The following is a 15,491-nucleotide window of genomic DNA, read 5'->3' as shown; positions in this document are numbered from 1 at the left end:
GAAATAGAGATGATAATTATTCTCCAAAATATTCTGTGTGCCACGCTAGCTGCTAACCTCCACAGGCTTTGGATCTGGACCTGAATGTGCAGAGATCACCAAAGACTTTTATTTAAGGGATCTAAACACAGATAAACTAATCCACAGACTTTCTTCCCCCTCCTTCTTCCTTCTCCTGTGTACATGTGCACATATAACTTTTTTATTTTAAAGGCATTGGAAAGGGAAGAGATGAGTACTTGGTAATAAGGAAAATTATGTGTGTTAGAGACAGCTTAAGGATCTGCACGGCTGCTGTGTGCGCCTGTGGGCGTAGGTGTGTAGGATGTGACTGCTGTCTGTTGAGCCATTTTGTTTGGAAGTTAGTGGAACCCAGAGTATTTTTAAACCTGCAAACAGCTACAAGAAATGCAGACAGAGGAGAGAAACCCTGCTGAGAAGTTAGGGCGTTGGGCTGGTTGGATGGGGTCGGGGGGCAGGTCCCATATAATTTATTTTGCCAGTGTTGGATCCCTCTGTAACAGTATTAAGAGAGATTATGTTTGTGTTCTAAAATACCAAACAGTTTTGCATGTTATTTCATAAATACAAAATACCCTCTCCCCCTTCAAAAAAAGAAAACATCAAAAAAACCCCAAAAAACCCAAACCAAACCCCACAAGATGGTGGTGAGGGAAATCAAAATAAACCATTATGTGGGACCATGCTGTTTCCCACACAGTTGGGATCTATTCCAAGTTCACTGCTGCCCATGCTAATTCTGCTCATAATGGGTAACCGATTTGGTCAAGCAGTGGGTAGCAGATGAGGGGGCTGATTCTCCTGGTGTGCTTCCCAGCTCCTTGCTGACTGGGAGGAGTGGTGGCTGTGGGATCAGGGCTCCCTCCCTGCCTTGCCAAAGCAGTGCTGTGGCCAGTGGCCCATGGCTGGCTGCCGGCCTTGCACTGCCTTTGCTCCACGCTCCAGAGCACAGCTCCCTCCCCACCGCTCCTGCTCCAGTGCTCCCCACACCTCTGTTCTTCTCCCCTGGCTTCTCTTGGCTCTGCCCAGCCCCTCCTGCTCCCCCAGCTCCCACCCAGCTGCTTGTTCCCTTCCTGTTCTTCTGGTGCTGAATCCCCCTGCCTCCACTGTTGTCCCTCCGCCTTCATGGTTTTTCCCCTGGGCTTTCAGGCTCTCTCCTCCATGATCTCAGCAGGAGAAGCTCCAAAGAAACAAACAGCCTCTGGCTTTTCACTCCGCAGCTGAACACCATGCCAGTGTCACACTGGAGGACACCTGCGAGGCAGCCTTGGCTCAGCCCTGACAGTCCCAGAAGCCAGAAAATGAGCACTGCCAGGGGAATTTTTTAGCTAGTCTATCCAAAAATGTCTAAAAAGTTTCCACAGGCTGATGTAAACAAAGATGTTTGGATATCTGAGGACAGACAGGCAAGCACTGGGAAGATACTTCACAGAAGGGCAAGAAATGAGAGCCCCTTCAGCTGCTAAATTTCACATCTCTGGTCCCCAGCACAAGTACTGAGTGCTTCTCCTTGAGACAGCTGGAGAATCTTTCCTAACAGAGGCAATACAGTTCACTTTCCCTTCTTCCAACAAATTTCATTCATTAAAGCTACAAAGACTACAGGTTTGGTTGATTTGTTTGTTTGTTTTCTTTAGGGTTTTTTTTTTGGTTGGTTGGTTTTGGGTTTTGCCCTTTTTTTCTTTTACTTTACTGAAGCATTTAAAATCTGGGTTTTTTTAAAGCAGGTAGAGGAAGTAGATTTCCCTCACTCCCACCTCAGATAACTATCCAGTTCTGGGTTTATTTAAGCTAAATCGAGAACACCTCAAGTTGATATTAAAAAAAAACCCCACTATATCAGAAATTATTTAGTAAACTTTGCTATAGGAAGTCCTAAATTAATTTGCTAAATGCTACCTTCAATACAGGAACTGTAAGTTCTACTTACAACACAGTAGGTCTTCTATCCAAAATCTGATCAAAATTTCATTAAAAAGGAACAAACCAGTCCATTTCACTTTCATGAGGGGTTGATGAGGCTTCCAAAGCATGACCATGCACAGATCCCACTGTGCTAAGGGGATCTTTGGGCGTCAAAATCAATGGGACACAAACTTGAGCAAAATGCTTGTAAGGAAACATTACCTGTTCTAACTTCCTTGTACTGGATTTCCAGACTTTACCACATCAGAAATAGTAAATCCAGCTGATGAGAGGACCCCAAAAGCCTGGGTTGCTTTAGAGTCACTTTATCAACTCCATGAAAATACATGCTGATAAGTTAATTTTGAAGAAACAGAAGCTATAATTCTGACATTTAGCCCTAAGCCTTTATCTTAAGCCATATTTTCAGTGCCCACCTCACATTCCTGTTTCTTGGACTAAATTAGAATATGAGGAGAAATTAATCAGGAACATAAAATTTAATGAACTGCTCTTTTTTCAGGCAATCCCTACAGCCTTACCCTCAGAAGTCAACCCATATTCATTGACTTTCTCAGCCCTGAGGTTAAGAAGAAAGTCTATTTGCCCTCCAACTGATGCATAATTAAGTTTTAAAGCCCTAAACACCCACCAGAAGAATTGGTAAGTCAGACAGCTGGAGAAGAGGAAGGGGCTGGGGCTGGAGGAGGGTGCAGAGGAGGAGCAATCCAAGTTGAAAATGGACACAGTAAAACCCACAGCGCAAAGCAGAGTGGCTGCTGTGGCTGTGAGGATGCAGAGGGAACACAAGGCTCAGCCCTGTGACATCCTTCTGTTCTGCAGTGACCTCGTTTAAAGGCACAGGGAGCAAACAGCAGGGACTGCATAGCAGAGACCAGTAAACACAGAATCATAGAATGCTTTGGGTTGGAAGGGGACCTTAAATATCATCTAATTCTAGTCCCCTGCCATGGACAGGGACACTGCCCACTAGAAGGTCATGGACAGTACTTCAGTGAGCAAAGACTTGAGTAAGATCAGGGTCTCGCTTGATACTGAGTTGGAAATCTATAGATTGCAGATTACTGTACTATGACATAACTCTGTAATTACTTCTGATTATGCTCAATAGTAAAACATAAACCAAGAAAAGCAAACTGGGGGAGGGAGAAAACTCTAGCAAAGTATCTCAGTAACCGATTCAAAATATTTGCTTCTAACTTCCTTTAAAATATTCCTGCCTAAAGAGAAACAGAGAACTAAAAAGCCTTAATTCAACTTCAGTCAGCAGCAGTTTATTGCAGGGAAGGGCCTGGCTTGTTACGCACAAGGTGCCAGCCAGATGTTCTCCCTGCCAATCAAATGCTCTGCACGGCAGTGCCTGTGTCCCAGCTGTGCCCCCTGCTACGGGCACGTACAGCCCCTCGCTGCCCCAGGAGCTTCAGCCCGAGCAGGAAGGGGCAAAGGTGCAGCTGGGCCAAAGAACTGTGTGTGGGTGAGTCTGCTCATGAGTCAATGTGCCTGCGTCAGAGGGACAAACTGGAGTGCACAGGAATATCTTCTGTCAGCCATCTCTTAACCATAAAGGTTCATCTTAGTTGAGTCTGGCTGGCAAACGTGTTGACAGGGCAGAAGCCTGAGTGAACACAGTTCTTTTTTCATGGCTGCCTCGAGACTTTGCAGTGATACAAGCCATCCTACGCCAAACAAAATCCACCTGCTATTTATGGTCAAACACACACACAGCAGAGTGTTTCTGCAGAGCTTTAGAAGTGAGAATGGCTGCTGAGAATTGAGCTCATTACTGAAGAAGTGTCATATATAACACTATATCATTGCTGTGTACCACCTTTGATTTTCATCCCTTATTTAACTGTCCAAAACAAGCAAGCTTGTTGTTAGTCATCTGGAGTTCCAGTCTGATAAAACAGTAAAGAAAACCTGAGAAATGATGAGTGGGATTTCAGCCACTGTAAAATATTTGAAGTGCACTCTGTCTCTTGCTGATCCCTGTAAAGCACTTCCTGGAAATGCTCAGTTCTGTACATCTTGCCTAAGAGAAACTCCTGAAGCTGAGAATACCATGAGGGGTAGGAACCACCTGAACACAACTGCAAAATTATTTCCATAAGTACTTTGAAATACAGAAAATCTTTTTAATGTACACAAAGTGTAAGATGACGGTGACGATAATAGAGATTTTATGGCTTATGTGAAATTGTGACAGAGGGCTAAACAGAATATTTGTTCTCTGCTTCCTGAGTCTTCTCACAGGGACTGTGCTGGGCAAGTATTCAAAACTGAGCCAGCACAGCAAACTAGACAGTTTCAATATTAAATCTGAAATTCCAGTTTTGAAGCAGAAATTGGATTACTCAATCTAGTAACTAGGACACATGACTTCAGTCAATGCAGTGTCCGGGTAACAGCAAAATTAATCTGAAAAGCAAAGAAGGTGAAGGTCCACACCAGCATCTTTTCAAACAAAAATTCTGAAGAACTGTCACTATCCTGGGAAAACTCTCTAGGATTAGGAATCTACTTAGAGTGTTGTATAACACTGTGATGGAATCAGCTTTTCATGAAGTTGTGATTCCCAAGCACACAAAGGCAGCGCATCACGCAGGTTACAAGAATTAAATATGATGGAAATGTACAAGAGGTTGAGGGGTACGCAAGGACAGTGACTTGCTGCCAGTGAGTTACACAAACTTGAGAATGGTAATGATTGAGGCAAGGCAAAAAATGAAAGGCAGAAGGCCAGGTGAGGAAGGGACAGCTCTCTAACTCAAGCCCTGTCCATCAGTTCACTGAGATGTTTCTGGCAGAACTTCAGCCTGAATTGAATACTGAAGTGACAACACAAGAACTCCAAATCTCTTGTGTTTGGTATAGTCTTTGAGTTTGGCCCATCTCTTACAGAATATCCTTGATATCCTCATAGATATTTATATCCCACTGCCATGGGTGGTACTTTCTATAAAGTCTCTTTCTACTTACTTGAATGACCAGCCACATTTAATCTATTTTTACATTAAAGGAATTAATTCCTTCAAGCTATTTTTCTTCTTGAAGGAAGTATTTCCCCGTGAAGAATTTTCATTGTTCTATTAAAACAAACAAAACCCAAACCCAACAGTTCATTTAGACAAGCTTGAAACAAAGTCAAGTAATTTCAAAACTTGAAAGTACCACCCCTGGTTCTCGTTATTTTGTCTGAGTTGAATTTCAGTGTTGACAGGGGATTTAACGCTGTGTTGGTGCAGTCATAAGTAATAGGAAGTACTGTGGGATAAAAAAACCAACTCATCCTCAGGAAAAAAAGGGGCAAACAGTGTGGGAATGCAGTGGTGGTGAAGGAATGGGGAATAAAAGCAAGCAACCAACCGAGCAAAAACTCACCAATATCAACCAAACAAACTCCTTCCAAAACCAGCAGATCAACAAATCCCCAAATCCAGTATATGTGTCAAAAAGGCCTGCACAGCAGCTTCTATGCAACAAAAAAGCAGCGTTACTGGATCAAATACTATTGTGGAGTATTTGCCCCTGTAAATTCTATCTCAGTTTCTAGGTGAATTAATTTTTTTAAATTCAAATCTTGGAATTTTGGGCAGGAAAAAATATTTTTTTCTTCACAGCATCTCTCCATTTTTTTAATAATCTCCATCTCTTTCAAGAAACAGGCAACACCTGCAAAGGCATATACTGCAGAATCTGATTCGCACAGCTGAGAGTAACTTTAGCAAAGAGGTTGTTTTGCAGCTCAGAGTAAAGAAAATATGCTGTCAAGACAAACTACAGCTGTTTAAATCATTCCTCTGTGAAGTGATGGTTTCCCGCAGGGAGAAGTCCCAAAAGTGTATTTGTGCATCTGCAAATGCCTCTGCTGCTCCTCTGCCCAGCACAGCGTGGAGAGAGCCGAGGAGATGAAGTCATGATTCCACAGCTTGTGGCTTGGGTTGTTTGTTGGTGCTGCTCTTTGAACAAATACTTCAGAAGAGGGAAAAATATTCCTCCCCGTCTCAAGCGTCCTCAGTAAAATCAGTGTATTTTAAATGGCAGAAAGTGTTTGAATGCAGCCCAGGCTCTCTGGCTGCCAATGTGCTCCTGATGTTGAGCCCCACATGCTGCAGCACATCACAACCAGATGGATGTAAGGGTAACTAACAGCAACACTGAGAATTACTGAGGCATATTCCATCTAGTTTTGCTCCAAGGAACTCTGGTGCCTGGACAAGGAACACCTTCTGGAGATCTGTATGGTTCTGGGCCAAATCCTATTCCAAAATGCCCTAAATGGACCTGGAGCTGCTCCTGACAGCAGATGGTGTAGGGCAGGGATCGCTTCTGCACATCCTTATCCATGGCATGGCATCCATGGCTTTAAGCCAGGCTGTGCTCTCTTGACTCTGGAGACATACGATCACAGATTGGTTTGGGTTGGAAGAGGCCTTAAAATCATCTCATTCCAACTTCCCTGCCATGGGCAGGGACACCTTCCAAGGTGCTAGGAGCCCCATGCAGCCTTCAATACTTCCAGGGACAGGGCATCCACAGCCTCACCAGGCAAAATGTTCCAGTGCCTTACTGCCCTCACAGCACCACCATCTCCATCAGAGCAGTCTCAAGACAAAAGTCAGACCTAAAACATCTGAAAACCTGTACTTGCTGAAACAGAAAAATTAGAACTTTTTTTTTCCAGTTTTTTCCTTTTTTTTTTGTCAGGCAGGGCCACGACATAGTCTATATCAGGAAAGTAGGGACAGGAAGAAAAGAAAAATTCAGTCAGGAATAAGGACTTGGGTAAATTAGGAGAGAAAACACATTCAAGTCTGTAATTTTCAAGGAAGAGGTGCTAAGACCTGTCTGTAACAGTGAAAGAAGAGTCTCTGAAGCTGCAGCTGGAAATTCAATAGTTACTGTGGGAGTACAGCTGAGCTCTCAGCTTCAGGAGCAGGTGTTCAGGTGTGCACTGCCTCTCAGGAGAGCACCCGTGGTCTGGATGCCAGGAGGCATCTCCTGACAGCACAGGTATGAAGAAACCTCAACAAGCAAACAAAAATCCCCCACCTCTCACCCCCTGCCCCTAAACTATGCATTTCCAATTTGCAGGAGTTACTGCAATCAGGAAAGAAGCAGGAGCTGCGGTTAGGCCTTGGATTTGGCTGTGCAGGGACACAAGGATGCAGCAGGCACCTCAGCCTGCACTCCCCCAGACACGTGCTCATCAGGATTTGTCCTAGAAGGCACCGATGCAGACCAGGGGCTCTGCCTGTCTTGGCACATCAGCTCTTGGCTGTCAGTGCTGGCTCTCCCAGGCCCCTCATCTCCCGGAGCTGCTGCAGCCTGCCCTGACAGAGGGACCAGGAGCGTGCCCACGGCTCCCAGCAGACACCAGGGAGGGATGGGCTCTGGTGGCTCTGCACTCCCCAGCCCGACCTCCTGAGAGCTCCAGGCTGTGTCCAGCAGACCCAGAGCTGTCCAGGGCTGAGCTGGAAAGGCTGAAGAAACACTTGTTAATGCAGCTCTTCAGGAAAGTGCTGGATTAGCCCGGATTAGCAGCGAGCATTGTGGCTGCACATAATGAATTATGTAAAATGGGCCTGTTAGTGTAAAGCAGATGTACGGCCACATGACTTCAGCTGCAGGCACAGCCAGGAATAAAACAGAGTGGATTCAGTTCGGGAAGCATAAAAAACTGGGGATTTCATCTATTTCCCAATGTGCGCTGTGTCCTACTGCTTCTGCAGTGGTATTTAAAAACAACACAACACAGTGATTACAGCATGGGAAGCAAGACTGGGCTCCCCACTTACAATTAGGGGAACCCATTTTTCCTCTGCCTCTCCATTCACAGTCACACAACTCAGGAAACACCATAGGAGCCTCCAGGAACAGCAATCAGCTCCAGCCACTCCTGAAGCGATACTGAAGATACAGTCTAATCATTTTCCATTTAAACAAAACTGCTTTCACCTAATAGGATTAGCCTCTGCATTTTGATAACATGCTTCCCCTCAGAGTTCAGTTTTCTATCAACTTAAATGAACCCAGCTGCCAATTAAACAACTAGCACAGAGACAGTCACAACCCACCAAGGATAAATATGAGAAAATTAACCACTGGGAAGAAGGAAAGATAGGACATTTAACATTTTCAAAACAAATATAAATGAGATTAATTTAGATTGAAATGTGGTCAACATCCCCTTTAGATAATATACACGAAGATGCTAATTTTGGAAAAGATGCCCCACAGCCCAGTGATACCAGACATTTCTTTCCACAGGCAAATTTCTCACGAGCAAGTGCTAATTGATGTAAAAATACACAATATAATAATTTGTCTGCAGTGACTTGGTAAAATGGCAAACACAGATGGATACTCTGTGCAGACAGGTAAAACCATGTGATTTGAGCATTCAGAGAAGGTTTTTCCTTCTACTGCCAGTTTTGGTAGATGGACTGGTCACAGGGACCTCCCCAGTTGCTGACCACTACCAAGACCTTCATTCCTGAGCAATCTCATAAATGATCCTGCCAAAGCACAGCCGGCAGTTCTTGTAAAGCTTTACACTTTAGGTCTGCCCCTGCCTAGGTTTAGGCTTAGGGCACAGAACTGATCATATGTTAATGGACTGTCAGAGGAAAGAAGACACACACCCACCTCCATCCCCCTCCTCTGTGAGGCTCCTGCACTATCCAGTGCCACGGGAAGTAGAACTTGCTGTGTGTTTGCCAGACACAAGTGGCAGGGCCTTAGGGGAACGTACTGAAACAGTTTTCCTTTCTGGAGAGATTCCTCCCTGTGCAAGGATATGCACCCTCCACTAGGAAATTCACTTACTGATCACACCAGAGTCAAACTTCTACCTACCCTTTCAGCACTTCTATTCAGTCACTTGAAGAGGTACAGAGACTCCACTGCCAGCCATGTGCACACATTCTATTCTTTGGGATTATACAATTTACTGCTACTGCACATCTTCTGGATAAGATCAGTTTGTGAAGGGAAAACAGCCAAAAAACCTGAGGCTGTTCAGAAGAATATAGAATTTAAACAAATGCTTTCTTTGTTCTGCTGCACTTCGTGTTAATAGAGATATCCAATAGAAGCTCTGGAGATTTCATCCCAGTCCAGCTGATGGTTTAGACGTGATCACACAAGCTTTGCAGTGAGTTTATACCCACTACTTTGCACCATGCTGTTAGAAGTGCAATGTGGCAGTAATAAACTAATGCTTCCAACTAGCATGGAAAAGAATGCCAGCATCAACACAGCAGCTGCTTAACAGCCTCCTGGTTAACAGCAATAATCCAATAATATTATTTTGCTACCACACATCTTTGACAATTTCGACACTAGCACTGCAAAAAAAAAAAAGAAAAAAGAAAAAAATCCAAAGGAAAATGTTCAGCAGTCTGAGCAATACAAAGACTTCATAGCTGCCTGTATCAATAAATTGTGACAATAAAGATTTTCTGCTCCTTCTAAACCATAGGTTTTGGATTTGGTTTTTGCCTTTCAAACAGACAGCTTCCAGAAAAATGTATTTTATATTTTCAAAGAAACCAGCATCCCCTGTATGAGCATGGAAGAGGAAATAGTATTATGAATGCTGCTTAGTTCAGAAACTAGATATTTGTCTGCAAAAAATAATAGTACTTTGATTGAGAAAAGATTTATGAACAAGCAAATCAAATGGCACGGAAGTTGCCTGGAAATGTGCGCTGCAGCATTTTCTATTGCAGAATTCAGAGCTGCCTATGAGCTCTGTATATTTGGGTGATTTTCATTGAAATTCAGTGCACTGTGTTGCAGGCAGGGAAGTACGCCAAAGATTTTATTTTTAAGATGCAGCAGCTACATGACCCATTTTTGCCTTCAACAGCTAGCAACTGCTCCCTCAAAAGAAAAAGGAGGCATAAAACCCAATGCAGATTTGAGTACCTGTGTTTTGCTTTCTCCCACAGAGATGATGTGGAAAAGCAGCAAGGATTAACAGTGGATAGCTACTGAGATCTGGCTCTTTTTCTTCCTCGTTCTGTTTTTAATCTCCTCATGTCCAGAAGAAAATGTGAAAGACTACGTGTCAGTTATTGCTGAGGCCCTAACCAAACCAGAGACCTTGTGTGACAGCTTCAGGGTAACAATGGCACGTGCCATCCCCTCCAGAGCAGCAGGGTCCTCAGCCACCCCCCTACACGATCCAGCTCCTGTCTGGCTGCGTGTCAGTCAGCTGTCCCCTCACTGCAGACATGGCAGAGGTCTCAGGAGCCCAGTTTTTATTTATGTAACACCACAGTGGAGGAGAACAGCCTGTTCCTCAGGCTTCCTATGGCTCACACTTCCAGGAAGAACTGGACTCAGTGCCCACGGGGAGAAGAAAGCAGTTTGTGCAATTCCTCAAGCTGCGATGGACATGGCGAGGTTGGAAAGTGTGAAGTGGAAAAAAGTAAAAAATAATTGAAAGAGAGCAGCTGGAGCACAAATAGACATAGCAGTGCTGGGTCTCACTTCACACGTCAGGGGGGAAAGAAGATGTGCTTCTTATGCCTCATTAGGACAAAACTCATTGTGATTTCCCCACTTGAGTCCCCCAGCACACACGAGTCTAACAGCTTTAGAACCAATCATAGTCATGCCAGACCTTTAATGCCACTCCAGTGCACCCACTTCATAACAAGGTAGACCAAACCACTGTTTTTATAGTTACAGTTGTTTGCCTGCTTGCAAACTGTCAGACTCATATTTTCAAGCTTCTCTGCATTGCAATCAGTACACTTGTTTGTTTTTTTTTTCTTTTTAAACTGAAAACTGGGACTCCGTGTGTTTCTAACTGCAGGAAGAAGCCAAGCTCATGGAATTTTTTGCAGGAGTATAGATATGCCTATTTCTATTGCTTCAAAACAGAAATATTAAATTCTGTGTATCTGCCAAGTTAAATCATTACACCTGCTTAATTAACACTGCAGTAGATGAGTACTCCAGGCTTTCTAGGCAAAAAGAACGGAAACTTGCAGCATGGTTTATAGGAATACACTAAAAAGATATACAATAAAATTGCCATCAAAAGATGCAACTGCTTGTGGCTCTTTATGTACACTCTAATAACCCAGAGGACACTCAAGATCAGGAAATAGGCATGAATATATGTGTATTTTAGCAACTAGGGTTAGAGATTATCTGAAAAACAGGAATTTGGGACAGGTTTCTTGCTGTGCAATGCCTACATTTAGTCTGTTGCACATACAATATCCTTTCTATAATTCTATTAGCTGCACAAGCACACAAGTAGAGGAAGACCTTACTTATGATCCAAATATGTCAAAAACATCACATTTTGAGATTAACAAATTTGATTCTCTGCTGTAGACATGATTTGTACTCAACCAAAGATTAACATTTCCTGATCACTGCTTCTCTTTACTAGAGCTCCATGCAAAAAAAACCAAAAACCCACAAACAACATTTATGTACTTTTTTTTACAAACACATATATGAAAGCAAAATAAAACAAACAATTAGGAAGGTCACTGCAGTGGACAACTTCCCAGAACACATTTGGCTGATGTTGTGAAGACTGACAGGACAAGATGAAACACAGGTAAAGTAAAGCAGTCCAGCTGAAAAGGAGGGACCTCTCCTAACTGAGAAGAAAGAATCAAAATTAATTCACTTGTCACTTGTTTGAGGTTGAGTTCAATCTTTACTATTAGTTTCTATCATTTAAGCAATCAGGCTTTCTTTTTTTTTTTTTACCAGAGTACTGCAGCTATGATTTTTTATTGTGGTTTGATTCCAAAATGGAATTTTCTTAAGAATAGAGAATTATCTCAGCCAAAGTCACAGATTTTCCAGTTTCCTGACCCAGATCTCAGAGACTCAGTGTTCATCTTTTGTCCTATCTCTCAGAGCAGTCCAATGTTGCGCAGCCTTCTGGTGGTTCATGCTCTACAATCACAGCCAGAGGGTCCTCTACTGCCTCAGATGTTGCTGTGCATTAAACAAAAGCTGCCTGCACACTACTGCCCTTTTAATCCGATTTCTCCAGGACCTTTCTGCTGTGTTTGCCACTACAATGGTTCAGAGACCTTCCTAGGAACAACAATGTACAACAGGCATCTGAGAATCCAGATAGACCGAACACCACTTGAAGCAGCTCCCCAAAACCATCAAGGGACAAAGATCAGTACAGCTAATAATAGTCAAGCTACTACCGGGATGAAGAGAATCAGATCTTCAGAGAGCTCTAAGAATGTTGTCAGGCTTTCTGTACTTCTGGATGTCTTTCACAAGGTCAGAGCAATGTAAGGAGAGAAAAAAAGGAAGGCACTGATTTGGGTTCAAAAAGGGAAAAATCAAAGTCCCAAATACAGACAATAAACCCCTTAGCTATTTCAGAGAAGAAATGGCAGCATTTTAAAATATGTCTAAATTCAGAAGATCACTGACAAGGAGCATTTTTGAAAATTTTACTTCAAAAGGTTGGATTAATCTGGATAGGAAGCAGAGGCAACATTGGCAACCACTTGAAGAAATAAAAGACTGAAGAATGCTCAACACTCATTTCTTCAGCAAATCACTGGGCCAGAAATCCTGGTAATTTGTTCTATGATTGCCCATATGTTTTTGTATTTCTGAGGATGCAAGCCAAGGAATTTTGTGTCTTTGTGCACAGCAGTCTGAACAGAGAATTCCCCCTGCGTTTATAACATATCTGTATTAAAATAGTTAATACTTTAAGATAGAATAACGCAACAAAAGTCAATAGCAGAAGTTACTTTGGTATTTTTGGTATCCAGCAAACAAACCCATCCTCATTTTGGCTGGCTAAGCCTGCAACTCTCTTGATCAGCTCATTGAAACCAAGCACATTACGGAGTCCTGTGAAAGGTAAAAGCAATTCTGTGTCCTGCAATATCTGATATTCCTTCTAGCTCCATACAGTTCTGTTCTCCACAAGTTTCTTACCTGAATTTTAAACAGAATTATACCAAAACTTTCCATTACCTTCAAATACACCTATAGAATATATTCCTTAAAAATTCTTGTAACTGCTATATAGTAATTTTAGGCAGCCACTTAATGCTCTTTCTTATTAGGCAACCTTTAATTTAATGAGCCCACTCAAACTGTCTAAACACTCAAATTACGGAGCACCAGATCTTTTCCTCAAAACCCCTGCAGTAATCCTACTTTCTTCATATCCTTGGGTGATGGAGTAGTGCTCCACTGTATTTTAACCAGGCACACAGGCTGAAGAGGCAGATATCACAATGCAGTAGTCTCACATGGATCCAATCAAGTTCCTGCAGTGAAGTGGTTTAGTTAATGATTACTTTAATCTTATCTATATTTTCTTTCATGTTAAACATTCATTTGCTCTGTGCTACTAAAACAGCAGCAACAAAAAGGACTTTGCTATTTTGTTTTACTTGATTTTCTTCTTTGTGCAAAACTCCCATGCTTTTATTACAAGAACACTTCAGCAACAAAATATATTTTTTCCCCAGAATTTTTTCTTTTACCAAGCAGTTTATTGACTATAGCATTGAATTCTGAGAGCATATTGAATAGTTGACTTTTGTCAATTCTGCCTTCAAGATTCCCACATTCAATTAACAAAGCTGATGGAACAAACTATCCAGGAAAAATATAAAGACACTTTTCTTCTTTTTCCAATGAAATTCTGCTGACACAATACACTGATACAGAAAACACCAAAGACACTCAAGCACAGGATCAGCTACAGTGATAAGACACCCCAGCGCCACTGGCAGAGGAGAAGTGCACACAGAGAAAACATGCAAGAAACTGGAGAATCACAGTGCTTATTTTTTACCAGAGGAAACGATGTGTTTCTGGCTCTGTTAGGCACAAGGGAACTGAGAAAAACCAGTAGGGACAGCCTGTCAGGCAGCAGAGAGGCTGGAGCACACAGGAAGCTCAGCAAGGACAAAAGAGCCAGCACCTTCCCTTTCACAGAAGGCTCAGGACGAGCAGGAGCCTGTGCAGAGCTTCCCTGCTTGCCCTGCTCAGAGGGCACAGCAAGGAACCAAAATCTGCCAGAAGCAAGAGCGCTGCCTAGATGTGGATTGACAACAGCACAGTGACACGTGTAGCTCTAGGCCAGGCACAGAAGCATTTCTGCAGCTGAGTCACAGCACCAGGGAGCTGTGAGTGGGTGTGAAGCAGTTAGAAAACCACAAGCCTACCACGGGATGACTGTCAGAGATGACTAGTGGTTTTTGCTTTGAACCAGTCTGTGAGGAGTGCAGATAGCTGAATGCTGCTGTTTCTTTTACAAAGATAATGGCTGGAGCCTTCTGGAGATTGTGCCCCTTTGGCTGTAAAGTCACAGTCACTTTACCTGTGAAATACAGGAGGTCAAAATGACTCATTATGAGATGACTTAGAGTCCACGACCAGCTGCTGCCCTTGTGATCAGCATGCAAATATAGAAGTGTTGAAACACGGTAACAAGCACCTATTGAAGCGAGGAATTATGGAAACACACATTTTAACACAGAGAACAAACGATGGGTTACATGAGGAGGGTTGCTGTCCAGACTGGAGAAGGCTCCAAGCAGACCTTACAGTGGCATTTCAGTACTTATAGGGCAACTACAAGAGAGCTGGAGAGAGACTTTGACAAGGACATGGAGTGATAGGACAAGGAGGAATAGCTTCCAAGTGACAGAGAATAGGTTTAGATTTAGATGTTAGGAAGAAATTCTTTACTGTGAGGGTGGTGAGACACTGGAACAGGTTGCCTAGAAAAAGTTGTGGATGTACCCCATCCCTGAAAACATTCCAGACCAAGTGGGAAGGGGTTCTTGAGCAACCTGATCGAGTGGGTGGCATCCCACAGCAGGGGGCTCAGAAGCAGATGAGCTTTAAGGCCCCTCCAACCTGATTCTATTTTCTGATTTGCTTGAGCCAGGAGCAGTCGGATGCTGCATGTTATACGGCACTGCTCCAAGGCTGGGTTATTGTCCTGCATATGATAGAAGCATTGAACACTCACAGAATGGTTTGGGTTGGAAGGGACCTCAGAGACCATCTGATTCCATCTCCCCTGCCATGCGTAGAGGCATCTTCCACTAAACCAGGATGCTCAGAGTCCCATCCAACCTGTCCTTGATACAAAACTTTGAGTGAAAGAAATAGCACCTGCCATCCAAAAGCAGTAGATTCACCTGACCTTAGGAAAAAAAGATGGAACTCATCCCGCCCTGTCATTATGGAAAGAGCTATTTGCATTCATACTGGACAGACCAGTGGAGTGCATTTCTATCTTCTCTGCTTTTAAAATCATCAGAAATCCATGCTTTTTGGGTACATCTCAGAAAAACATCTGGATACACTGTGCATGACTTCATACATTACTTTTACCTTTTCAGGCAAAAAACCCAACAGACTAGACATTTCATGAAATGTTTTCCATCAGGACTTGCTTGAGATGAGATTTGTTGAAACATATGGCATAACAGTACCTCCTAAACAGAGGTATTTATTAAAGAAAACAGTTATAAATAGAGCTCCAAATAAACAGCTTT

This window comes from Molothrus ater, chromosome 3 (genome assembly GCF_012460135.2).
Source record: "Molothrus ater isolate BHLD 08-10-18 breed brown headed cowbird chromosome 3, BPBGC_Mater_1.1, whole genome shotgun sequence".
Lineage (NCBI taxonomy): Eukaryota > Metazoa > Chordata > Aves > Passeriformes > Icteridae > Molothrus > Molothrus ater.
This window is presented reverse-complemented; position numbering follows the sequence as displayed.